This window comes from Cricetulus griseus, chromosome 8, assembly GCF_003668045.3.
Source record: "Cricetulus griseus strain 17A/GY chromosome 8, alternate assembly CriGri-PICRH-1.0, whole genome shotgun sequence".
In the NCBI taxonomy this organism is placed as follows: domain Eukaryota; kingdom Metazoa; phylum Chordata; class Mammalia; order Rodentia; family Cricetidae; genus Cricetulus; species Cricetulus griseus.
Window position 1 is genome coordinate 39,499,138 of NC_048601.1, and position 12,162 is coordinate 39,511,299.

Genomic DNA, 12,162 nt, shown 5'->3' on the forward strand with positions numbered 1-12,162 from the left:
GAATGAAAAAGAAAAGCCTCAAGCCCAAAGCACATGAATCTTATTCAGAGCACAGCTATATCAAGTTGTATTTTATTCCAGAGCCTGTTTTACCAACTTGACACAAGTTGTTAGATAGAGGGTCATTGAACACCCACTGGCCAGAAAAGCTATGGATCTCAGGTGGAAACAGAAGCAACCTCTTAGCTTGGTGTTGGAGTAGTCAGAAAAACAAACAACAACAACAAAACCCAAAAAAGCAAAACTAGACTGCTTGCCTTCATGGTCAGGGGCTTTCATTTTGGATGAATGTTCACTTTGCCCACATTTTGTCATACAGAGGGAACAGTGTCACTGTCTCTTAAGTCAATAATCATTGAACATATTTCACAGGGCTACTTGTGCATCCCAGGATGGACAAATCATATAAGCATCACTCAGCAGCACAAAAGGAGAGTTGCTAGAAAGTAAGGATCCTTGGGCAAATAAAGCTGTAGGAGAGCAGATGCAGTTCAGACTCTGTGTCACAGGAGACTTTTTTATAGCAAAGCACTTAAAGATTCTGTTAATTAAGGATCATAATTAATATAATTAATAAACATAATTAATAGAATTAATAAAGATTCTTAATGGAATCTCTTAATGGTAGAAGAAAACATAACTTCAGTTGTCTCAGTGGACACCAAAGTAAGTAAACCAATGTACATTGTGCATTTATGGATCAAATATACAAAGGCAATGCCTATAGCAAGAGGCAAGGGGAATCTGATTTACTGGGTCCCTTTCTAAAGCTTTTAATTTCATAAAGAAAATGCCATGTGAGCATTTTTTTATTCCCATTATATTTATAAACACCTATGCTCAGAAAGGTTAAGCAATTTGCCTAACACTGCACAGTTAAGGCAGAGGGGGGTGTTACATAATGATTCCCATCCTGCTGTGATCCAGAGACATGTTCAGACATCAGGATACCGCTCTACCCTTTTCTCAGAAACAGAAGTGGAAATACTGAGACAGAGAAAAGGAAATAACCCTGTAACTGAAGTACAGTGTATGTCCTATCTATTGGTGAAAAACAGTGTAGCCTTGACTTTAAGTCACTCCACTTGAAGATAAAAGGGATCAGGATAGCCATGGCTTCCCAAAAATCTAACAGTATGGCTAGATGCTCACTTATTAACTATCAGGCAAGATCTTCAGCACAAAATGTTGAATTGTAGGTTCAGTTGGCACACTTTCTGAACATGTACCTTCCCAGGAACAATGACATCCATAGTACCCTCTGGTCAGTTTCTGTGAGTCTGCTTAGAGCTAGCCCTGGCAACCTACAAGGAAAGAGGCTCAGATCTTTGGTAAGGGTGGTTCATGGGAACCATTATGTTGACTCTATCCTTATTCAGACTGAGCTTGTGCTCATCAATTTGGTTCTCTGTGATGTCTTCATCAGATAGTTAGCTTTTAAAATTAAAGACTTGTGTGAGATATGATAGGTAGAGCTAAGGAATAAAGGAACATCTCTGACTAAATGTTCTATTCTTGTGTTTCTCAATAGAACAGCAAGTGAAAGAGTGTTCTAAGATAGCCTTTGCATACATAATTTCTGAGTTTACCAAGGTTTTTATCCCATTTACTTCAGTCTTAAATGCCCTCTCCTGATAATGAGATTGATGACTAATTCATATGGCATCATATAGCCTTCATCCAGCAGCTGATGGGAGTAGAAATAGACACCCACAGCTAAACCTTGAACTGAACTGAAATCCAGATGCAGAGGAGGACTGATGAGCAAAGAGGTTCATACCAGGCTGGAAAAACCCACAGAAACAGCTGACCTGAACAAGGGAGAACTCTTGGTCCCCAGACTGATAGCTGGGAAACCAGCATGGGACTGATCAGACCCTCTGAATGAGGGTGTCAGTGAGGAGACCTTGGAAATCTATGGGGCCTCTTGTAGTGGATCAGTATATTTCCCTACCATAGGAATGGACTTTAGGAGCCCATCCCACATGGAAGGATACTCCCTGAGCCTAGACACAAGGGGGTGGTCCTAGACCTTATCCCAAAGGATATGACAGACTCTGAAGACCCTCTAAGGAAGTCCTCACCCTCCCTGGGGAGCAGAAAGAGTATGGGATAGGTAGGGCATTAATTGGAGGGGCAGGGGAGGAGGGGAGGAAGAGGGACCTGGGATTGACATGTAAAATAATTTTCTTTCTAAAAAAGGAAAAAAAGAGAAATGTGTCATCAGAGTGCAAAGAAAATATTTAAGTTCTGTACATACAAGCTCCTTTTATTATCAATTTGACAAAATTCCTGACTGAAAGATTTTAGGTAGGGGAGATTTGTGTTAGACATATAGTTCATTAAGGTGAAATATGTGATATTAGGTGGCATCATGAGGTTGGAGCATATGACTGCAATTCTTCTGCTCCTGACTTCTGCATGGAACTGAAAACTGAGATGGATAAAAAGGTGAAATGGGCTAGAAATCTCAAAAAGTGTCCCCTCACAGATCTACTTCCTCCAACTAGGCTCAGTTCATGTACCTTGTACAATCTTTCAATAGAATATCACCATCTTGGAACAAGTAAGCCTATGGGGAGAATTCAACCTATAAACAATAGCATTGTATTTGAGATTAAGATATTTCTAAAAAAATGTTACTTCTTAGTGCTCTCAATTGTGCTTAGTATCAAAGCACATTCAAACAATACTATAGAATAGAGGTCTATATTCAACTCGAACATTTCAAATTATTCTAGTCTAACATTTTTACCAGACAATATAAAGAACTTGTTCAATATATGATGATAAATGACCCTAAATAAACTATGACTTATAAAGATTTAGTTATTTAACTGCCATATTGGTTAATTATTGTATCGGTTTATACTTTCAGCTTTATTTCGATGTTTAGAGTTATATATAATATTTATTACAATATCATATATATGTATAATATTATCACAATGAAACCAATTGCTTGTGCAATGAATATATACTATTGGAAAAGGAAAATGAGCAGCTCAAAAGACAAGAAATCTAATGTGGGTTTAGAGAAATGGAGTACTTAAGCTAGATTGTGGATCCAGATGGCTGCCAGGGAAGGTAGACAGCTTGTATTTTAGTTTCCCAAACACTCCAGTTACGATAGCACTGTCTGTGCTGGGTGAAGGAATTTGCATATTACCTGGCACAGTGTAGTTGGTTGGGATAAAAACTTGGGTTTGGGGCAACATCACAGGAAGATCATATCTTGCCATGAAGATACCAAAAGTAGCCACAGGGTGAGACAAACCTCTGGATTAGAGTTCAAGAGCATGTTTGACAAAATCTCTGCCATGAGTAATCAGAAAGACACAATCTTAGCAAGAATGCTAATGGGTCACTTACTGAATTTTCTTATGCAATTATTTCTTTCTTGTTTTTTACCTTTATATCTTTTTCCAACTTTTTTTATTTGAATTAGAAACAGGATTGTTTTACATGACAATCCCAGTTCCCTTCTCCCACTTGTCCTCCCTTACCCCCCCAACTAAAACCTTATCTGTCACATATCTTTTCTGCTCCCCCTGGATGGATAGGCCTTCCATAGGGTGTCATCAGAGTCTATTGTATCCTTTGGGATAGTGCCTAGGCCCACCCCAGTGTGTCTTGGCTCAGGGAGTATTCGTCTATATTGAATTGGCTCCCAAAGTCCACACCTATGCTAGGGATAAATACTGGGCTTCTACAGGAGGTCCCATAGATTTCTGAGGCTTCCTCACAGAAACCCATCTTCCTGGGATCTGGATCAATCCCATCTGGTATTCCAGCTATCAGACTTGGGAGCAAGAATTACTTTAAACTATATTTCTATTTCCCTATTAATTTCTCAACTTATTTGTTTACTTATTAAATTACCTATTTACTTAGGCAGGTGTCCATGCAGTCCAGGCTGGCCTTAAGATTCACTATTGAGCTGTATATGACCCAGAATTTCTGATCTTTCTGCTTCTACTTTCTAAGAGGTGAGATTACAGGTATGCACCACCACATCAATTGTTGCCTGGACCCAGAAATTTGTGCATACTTAGCAAGCATTCTACAAAGAGTGTTAATTATATATATATATATATATATATATATATATATATACATTTGATTTCATGCTTGTATTCTCTAAGAACTGAAGTTCAACTGAAGAGTAAAAAACAAATTTTAAAAAATTTAAGTCTATGTATTAAACATGTACAGACTATTGCTGCAGTTTCAAAAATATACTGTAACACTCATTTATATAATACTTCAATTAGCTTTCTAATTAATCTAAAATTGTTGAAAGTACAAGAAGTGTGTGAATTACGTGCAAATACTGTAGTGTGTTTACATAATGGAATTGGACACTGGTAGGTCTGAGCAACTGAGGTGGGTGGTAGAGGTCATCTACTCACACACAGAAGGGATATTATATAAACATATTATATAACAGGTATGAGTATTATTATATATGTTTCATTGCACATTGCTAAGTCACAGGATGTTTTAAAACAGAATTGTCTGAGTCCACTGATCTCAAATGAAATCCTAACACACCAAATATGTACAAATGCTATATCATTTTTACCATAGTGTTATCATTCATGATTCATGGATTGCTTCCTCTTCTAGGTCATCCCTATTCTTGCTAGCATATTATATCCAGTTGCATAGCTGCAAGAGAAATTCACTTAGCCCAAGTGAAAGCAGACATTTCAAATTGGTCAGGAGAATGCCCTAAGCATAAAAGGCATCTGTAATGTCTGGATGGCCAATGACTGTACCACTCCCACCTCTTTCTGTTCATTCTTTTCTCTGGAGACCATTTTTCTGAAGTTTTCTTCTTGTTCAGGCTCTATCAACTATCATCCTTAAGTGATCTTTTGATTTATATTTACCATAATACTCTGTGTACCCTCAGCTCTTGAGCCTACCGTCAAGGATTCTTAAGTCTGTTACTTCTACTATTTAAGCAGTTTAGTTTCTGGCATCTGTGAGGGAAGAGGCTCCATGTTAGTACCCAAAAGTGGCTCTTTCACACTACAATGTTTTCCATTATCCATTATGTAGTCCATTGGTTTTAAAGAAAGAATAAATTAGCACAACCACAAAGGCCATACTGTACAAAGAACAGAAAAATCTATTAGCTTATAAGAGCAAAAGAAATAAGTAGATACTAAAAATCCTAATTTCCTGAGTTGATATCTTTGAACTTTTGTATAAGTTTTGTGATATGCATAAAGCTTTTGTGACTGATTAAGAGTATGGATGATGTTAAAAAATTAAATGACACAAATAGTGTTAATATACAGCCAATTTATTTTGTTATTTTTATTGTTTTTTTTTTTCTGACACAGAGTCTTACTATCTTACTATTTAGCCCAGTGTAACCTCAGATATGCTATCCTCTTACTTCATCCTCCTAAGTGCTAGGATTTCATGTACTACAAGTCCAGTCACAAGCCAGTTTCTTGAATTCTCCCACAGAATGACCGAATTCTACAAAATAAAGGCATTCTGCTTCTTTTAACACATGTTTTTAGTCCCTGTATAGTTCTCATCTTGTATCAGCTCCATGCACTCAGGAACTCACCAGTTAAACTTGAGAGTTCACTACCTTCAAAAACAAAATTCCTCTAATTGAGATGATCTGAAGTCTTGTATTTCCCAAGTTGCACACTTCTCTCCATAGAGCATCTGCTAGACTATTGCCAATTTTGTGTTCTAAGGAGTGCTGTTCAACAATCATGTTATGAAAACCGGTAAGAAAGTAGCCCCTCTTGCTTGGCCAATTGCATAATGCTCCTGAGGTATGCCTTGCACTTCTGAGACACAGTTGTTCAAATGTACAGCTCACTCATGGCTTCATTCTTTTTTGTTTTTCTCTTTCACTACCTTCCCTCCTACTCCTTTACCCTGCTCCCTGGGATCACCACCCAAACACTCTGCTAAGTCTCTGTCATGACATCTGTTTTGGAAGATGAAAAGAGTGTGCTCCAGACATCCAAAACAAGTCTTACCTGGCAAATTAATTGAGCACTTCCTATTTGCCAAGCATTGCTCAAGTCAAAAGTCCAACAATGAGTAAACAAACAACTAGGAATATTCATTTTTGGTGAATTAGTTTTTCTCTAACTACATACATTGTATCTGGGGTTTTCTTAAACCTCATGTTAAATTTGAAACATGTTTCTTTAATCTCTTTATTCATAAGGCAGAGAATATGATGAATTATGGGGATACATCAAGTTTGCTTTTATTTCATAGAATTATCACTTCTATGCACACAATGGTATGGCAACTATATTGGTGGTGGTATCCAGGAAAAATGTCAGATAGGCAGGGAATCTCTCTACAGTATTCAGCACTCTGAACAGGTGAGAACATCAAACATCTTTCCTGAATCTTCATTTGAGACTAAATGGCTAACAGTATAAAATATATACTCATCTGTGGATCCTAAGAAGTACCACATTGAATATTAAGTACTGATGGAGCCCCTAGGTGTTTTGAGTCTGAATCCCCATTTAGAAGCAGCAGGAATGCAAGGCAATTGACCCACCAAAACATCAACAAAAATGTTTTTGATATTCTGCAATTTGAAAAAAAAAAAAGTTCTCTTGCTTGTCACTACAAAGTCACTTAAAAGCAGGGAGCCAGTTTGTATTGAAAAGCCTCTATTTCTTCTGCAATGGTATATAGGTATTTTCACTAAATTGCTTCTCTATAAGAAATAGACAGGTTCTGATGTGTTTTGGTTTAAGGGTATTTCTGCCTAAAGACAGAGGAATGACCTCCTTGACCCTAAACAATCTTTATGCCTCAAAGTTTATACATTTTTTTTCTAAATTATTACTTCAAGGCAATTTTACTTTAGACCATTCAAACATGTAATTTTCCTTACTCTTGTAAATATAAAGTAATTTTAAACTACACATAGGGACACTCACACACATATATATACATGTATATATATGTATGTTTGCCTATGCCTGCATATGTATATGGATGTACATATAACTAATTATAGATAACTATACTTGTATTGTAATATGCATGTGATAAATTTTGACATTATGTCCAAACACTTCTATAGGTAGGTATTAATAACGACCTTTGAATTTTGGTTACATGTATATTTGTGCTTTTATGAGAGTTAGCGTGCACACATGAATGTTAAAAATGATGAGTCATACGCTGTTACAAGCTGCCCTTTATTTCATTGTGGCTGCTGGGAATTGAACTTGGATATTTTACAAGGGCATCAAGAGGTCTTTTTGATGGTGCCGTCTTTCTAGCACACTCAAATTTCATATATACATGTAGTGTTCCTCTAACTGCATGAACATAGCAATCATGACTCAGAACATAAATTGTCTAAAGTCCTAGAGCCTACAAATATAGTCATAATTCAAGATCTTGTCCCAATTTGAGTATAACTTTTAGCCAAATAGAGTGCATTGTCTGTTTTTGTAAATAAACAAATGGTTGGAACATAGCCAAACCCCTGGATCTATCTCTTGGACCTATAGACTAGCAACTACCACTTGGCCCTACAGACTAACAACTCGATCAGTCTTGCATGCAGATAAATTACATAGACAAGGGTCCTAGATTCATTCCTATTGCTGTGAAAATTTCCTCACAAAGTTTAACTGAGGGAAGCAAGCTGTTTTGCTTTTCAGCTTAAAATTTCAAGAAATTGCTGTGTAACTTAAAACATCTATTAACATCATATCCATATTCAAGGGGAGAGCTAAACAAATGTTTTCACTCCCACTTAAGCTCAGTTACATCTCTACACTTACATAGTACAGGTATCAATCCAAGGGAATGGATCTGTCCACAGTGGCCTTGGTCTTCCAACATACATTAGTTTAATTAAGACAACCCCCACATTAATATGTTCATAGACCACTGTGATCTAGACAGTTCCTCATTGATGTTCCATTATCAGGTTATTTTAGAGAGTGTCAATTACAACTATCACATCACACATTTCTGAGTGAAGGAATGGCAGTCCCTGTAGGAAAAGGTGGCTGAATCTTAGAACATATAAAACCTTAATCTAAGAACACAGAGAAAAACTAGAGCTACCATTATGATGTGGAAAAATGCAGAAGAAAACAATGGAGAAAATTGACTTTCAGCAGTCCTGAATTCTACACAAGAATGATACTTGCTTTATTTTAAAAACCACGCTACTTCACTTGATTCTTTTTTACTAAAAGATGTATGAGTACTATTTCAATCCCTCAAACAAAAAACAGACACCACGACTCTCTGGACACAGCAAATTCAAGCTTCATGAATTGGGTGATTTTGTTAGTTTCTGGTCAATGAAAATTCTCATTTTGTTACTAAGCTTTCATGTTTCCTGTAGAACCTCCACTATCTCTCTCTCTTTTTTTTCTCCTTCATCCAACTAACTAGTGACAACAGTACCAAAAGTCATCTGGACATGTGGATATTGCAGTCAATTATTTATTTTGAGGAATCTCAGTCACTTTGCTACAATGAAAGTAGAGGAGATACAACAAAAGTCACCCACAATGTAAAGAAAAGTTAAGAATAATGATTTTCCTTTCTTTCCAAATATTAAATGTTATCAAACAGAGTATCACAGTCCTGGAACCTGAATGTGCTTTGTTGTTAACTGTATCTCAATCATACATATTGCTTTTTCAATACAACTTTCAGGGGAATGATCTGTGATAAAGCTAACCTAGGAAATGCAGAGGGAAACAGACATATAGCCAAATAAATCAGATTAAAATGAAATTGATGGAAGAGACTCAAAGGCAGCACCTTAGTCTCTTCCTCAAGTTCAGATGTGGTGTCTCCTTGCTGCCTTTGAATCCTTTGTATCTGACTTATTCACAGGAAGAATAAAGTTGCTAAACTACGGCAATCTAGGCAGGGCTTCCATTTTAAAAGTTTGTCTCTAGTTGATAACTAGGTTTTCTCTACAGGAGAAATATCATCATATCATCGTGTTGTACATATCTTGTCTTAGCAATTCACCATAACCAACTAGTGCCTTGTTCTGCATGGAGGAACAGCACAGTGGAAGATTTTTTCAAGATACTCAGTCTGAACTTCCTGCTACTACAGTGTATCAAGATACTGTGACCACAGCAAAGAATTAGTGATAGCATTTAATTGGAAATCAGGTTGTGTCAACACTGGCCTACTTACTAAATGCAAATGAGACAGCCTCTCCTAGGGAGCCTGAGGAAGCCAAGGTAGGCATTTACCCCAGGCTCAGAAGGAAAGTAAGCTCCCATGGGATCCAAGGCTTACACATAAAAAGAAATTAGAAGAGAACTGTACAAAATAGGCCTATAACCAAGAGCTTGGTAACATGGTCTGATGCATAACACAAATTAAAATTTCTAAGGAAATATAAAATAAATTGAATCTACCAACTTTTGAGTGGGCAAGATAAGTTTTCTGTATGATAAAAACACTGTTAACATGTTAAAATAAATGTGGTCATATTTCACAGCCATTATAATAGAAAAATATCAATGATCATAGTAAATCATATTTAGGAATTGCTCTGAAGTCTTCAACAGGAAATTGGACAAAGGACATGACTAGGAAATTTTCACAGTGCTTCTAAATTACCAATGAATATGTGAGAAAAGTACAATTTTATTAATAACCTCAGAAATCCAAAGGAGAAAAGCAATAATTTGTTACTATTATAATTGCTAATAGAAGGGGAGGGGGACAAGAACCCCTTCGCAAATTGGGAGCATGAGGAGAGAGAGGAGGGAGGTGAAAGGGGAGAAATGAAGAGGGGGAGATGAAAAAGGGGAAGAGGGGGAGAGGGGGAGGAGAACAGGAGAGAACAGGAGGACTGCGAAAGGGGAGGAATAGAGGAGGAAAAGTAAGGAGATGCCTTGATAGAGGGAGACAGTATAGGTTTGGAGCTAGGTCTGGCACAGGGATAACCCTAAGAATATAGGCAGTGGTGGAGAGGCTGGCTCCCTATAAGGAGATTGAAGACTACCTTGGTTGCCATTCCTAGAGGTTTCATCCAGTAGCTGATCAAAGCAGAAACAGGAATCCACAGCTAAACACTGAGCCATATTCCTGGAATCCAGTTGCAGATAGGGAGGGGGGATGAGGAAAGGAGCCAAGACTGTGCTAGAGAAGCCTGCAGAAACAGTTGACCTGATCTAGTGAGAGCACAGAGACCATAGTCATAAAGCTGGGGAACCAGCATTGGACTGAACCAAGTCTTCTGAATGTGGTTGCCAGCTAGGAGGCCTGGGCAGTCTATGGAACCTCTAATAGTGTGGCCAGCTATCTCCAGAGAACAAATGGACTTTGGGAGCCCATTCCCTATGGAGGGGTACCATTGCAGCCCAGATAAAAGAAAGAGGATGTAGGCTCTCCCCCAAATGATGTAAGGGACTTTGATGGTTCCCCATGGAGGGCCTTACTACCCTTGGGGAGTGGGTAGAGGGTGGATTGGATAGGTCATTGGGAAGCATGGGAGGATAGGAGGGCAAGGGAATGGGGAATTGATATGTAAATAAGAGTGCTTCTAAATAAAATATAATTAAACTAAAAAAAGAATAAACACTAATGACATATTATATCAAGAGAAAGTAAGAACACAGGAAGTGAGATGGCTGAGGAGAAACATGAAGAGAGATGGCTGGATGAAGAGAAGATATAGGGGTGCAGAAACAGGAACTAGTTCTGTTGTCTGCTGAGACACTAAGGAGGTATGGTGTGCCTTGCTCCTTCTCTCTGATCTCTCAGCATTTTCCTCTATATCTGACTCCAGATTTTTATTACTGAGACCAATTAGTAACTCCATTTACATAATTACCAAGTAACAGTATGCAAAATTTATGTTCAAAAATGTGTAAAAAAACATAAAATGTCCATGTAAATTGTAAGATACAAAAAAAATGGCTAGAGACTTCAAGATTTTGCTGCAAATGAGGAAATCTAATAGTGAAGGATAGCTGAGTTGGTGAAGGAAAGAAGCGATGTTTCAATATTGTCTGTGTTTTAATGTTTCACAGGGATTATTTCTGAGAAAGTAACTAGTTACACTCTCTTGAAACTCATATAGCTTGCAAGTATAGCAGATAAAAAGGCAACTCCATGGCATTGTAACAATGATTGTGCAAAGGATTTGTTAAAGATAGGCTTTTGACTTCTGGAAGCCCAGAAATACATTCACCCCTTAGGAGAAGTTGGAACTGAGATTTCTGGGTAAATGAGGCTTGCATAATACGGGATGTTTTCAGAATTTGGGGTTTATTATAATACCTTACATACACAGGAGGGAATGGGTCATAGAAATAATGATGTTATTGCCAAGAAAAGAATGAGTTACAAGTGTACGTTTTGGGTGTGTATTCATGGAAAATCTTATTCTTTACTCCTGCTATAAAATTTAGAGCTGAGGAGAGATGGTTTTATTCATAACATCACATCCTCTGACACTCACTTCTGTTAACTTTATAAACAGAGGTAAGTAGAGAGGGGTCAGCTACAGTTAAGGGCATGAATGAGATGGCTTGTTAGGACATTTGCTGCTGGGAAATGCTTTGCATAGAATAGTTGGTTTCAAAGCTTGACTTCTGTTACCAGTCATCTTCAAGTTCAAAGTCTTGACTCTCATACTCATTTTCTGTGAGTATTCCAGGAAGCTGGGTGATTGCTGTGTCTGACATTCAGCTGACTGCATACCTATTAGCTTTTATGAATAGTAATACTTACATTAACACAATAGTCACAGTTCTCAGCTAACTTGGCTTACCAAAAACCTGTCATAAATTTCATGTGTGATCTAGGTACTTTTTGTTCCTTATCAAATAAAACAGGAAACCTTGTAAATGAATACTGAGAGTGGTACAAAAAACAAAGAATCTTCCAACTGGTTCAGAGAGAGCTGGAAATGGGTATTGACCTGCAGCACAGTTGTTTGTATTTAATCAAAAACAATCGCTTTTATTTAAATCTGATGAAATAATTAAAATAAACCCTTTGTGCTCAGGGGATAGACCCCTGTCAGCATTCTGGTAGTTGTTTGCTTGGGATTTCTGAAAGAATTAAGAGAAGGTTATATGATCTCCATTCATAAACAAACAATTGATTTATGCAAAACAACTCATTAATATGTATGAGAAATAG

At 37.4% G+C, this 12,162-nt stretch overlaps 1 protein-coding gene across 1 annotated transcript in view; it reads right to left on the minus strand.

Moving 5' to 3' along the window:
• LOC100772078 (contactin-6) overlaps positions 1-12,162 on the minus strand; it is a 196,072-nt gene that overhangs the window by 162,330 nt on the left and 21,580 nt on the right. The gene's annotated exons all lie outside the window — the stretch shown is intronic.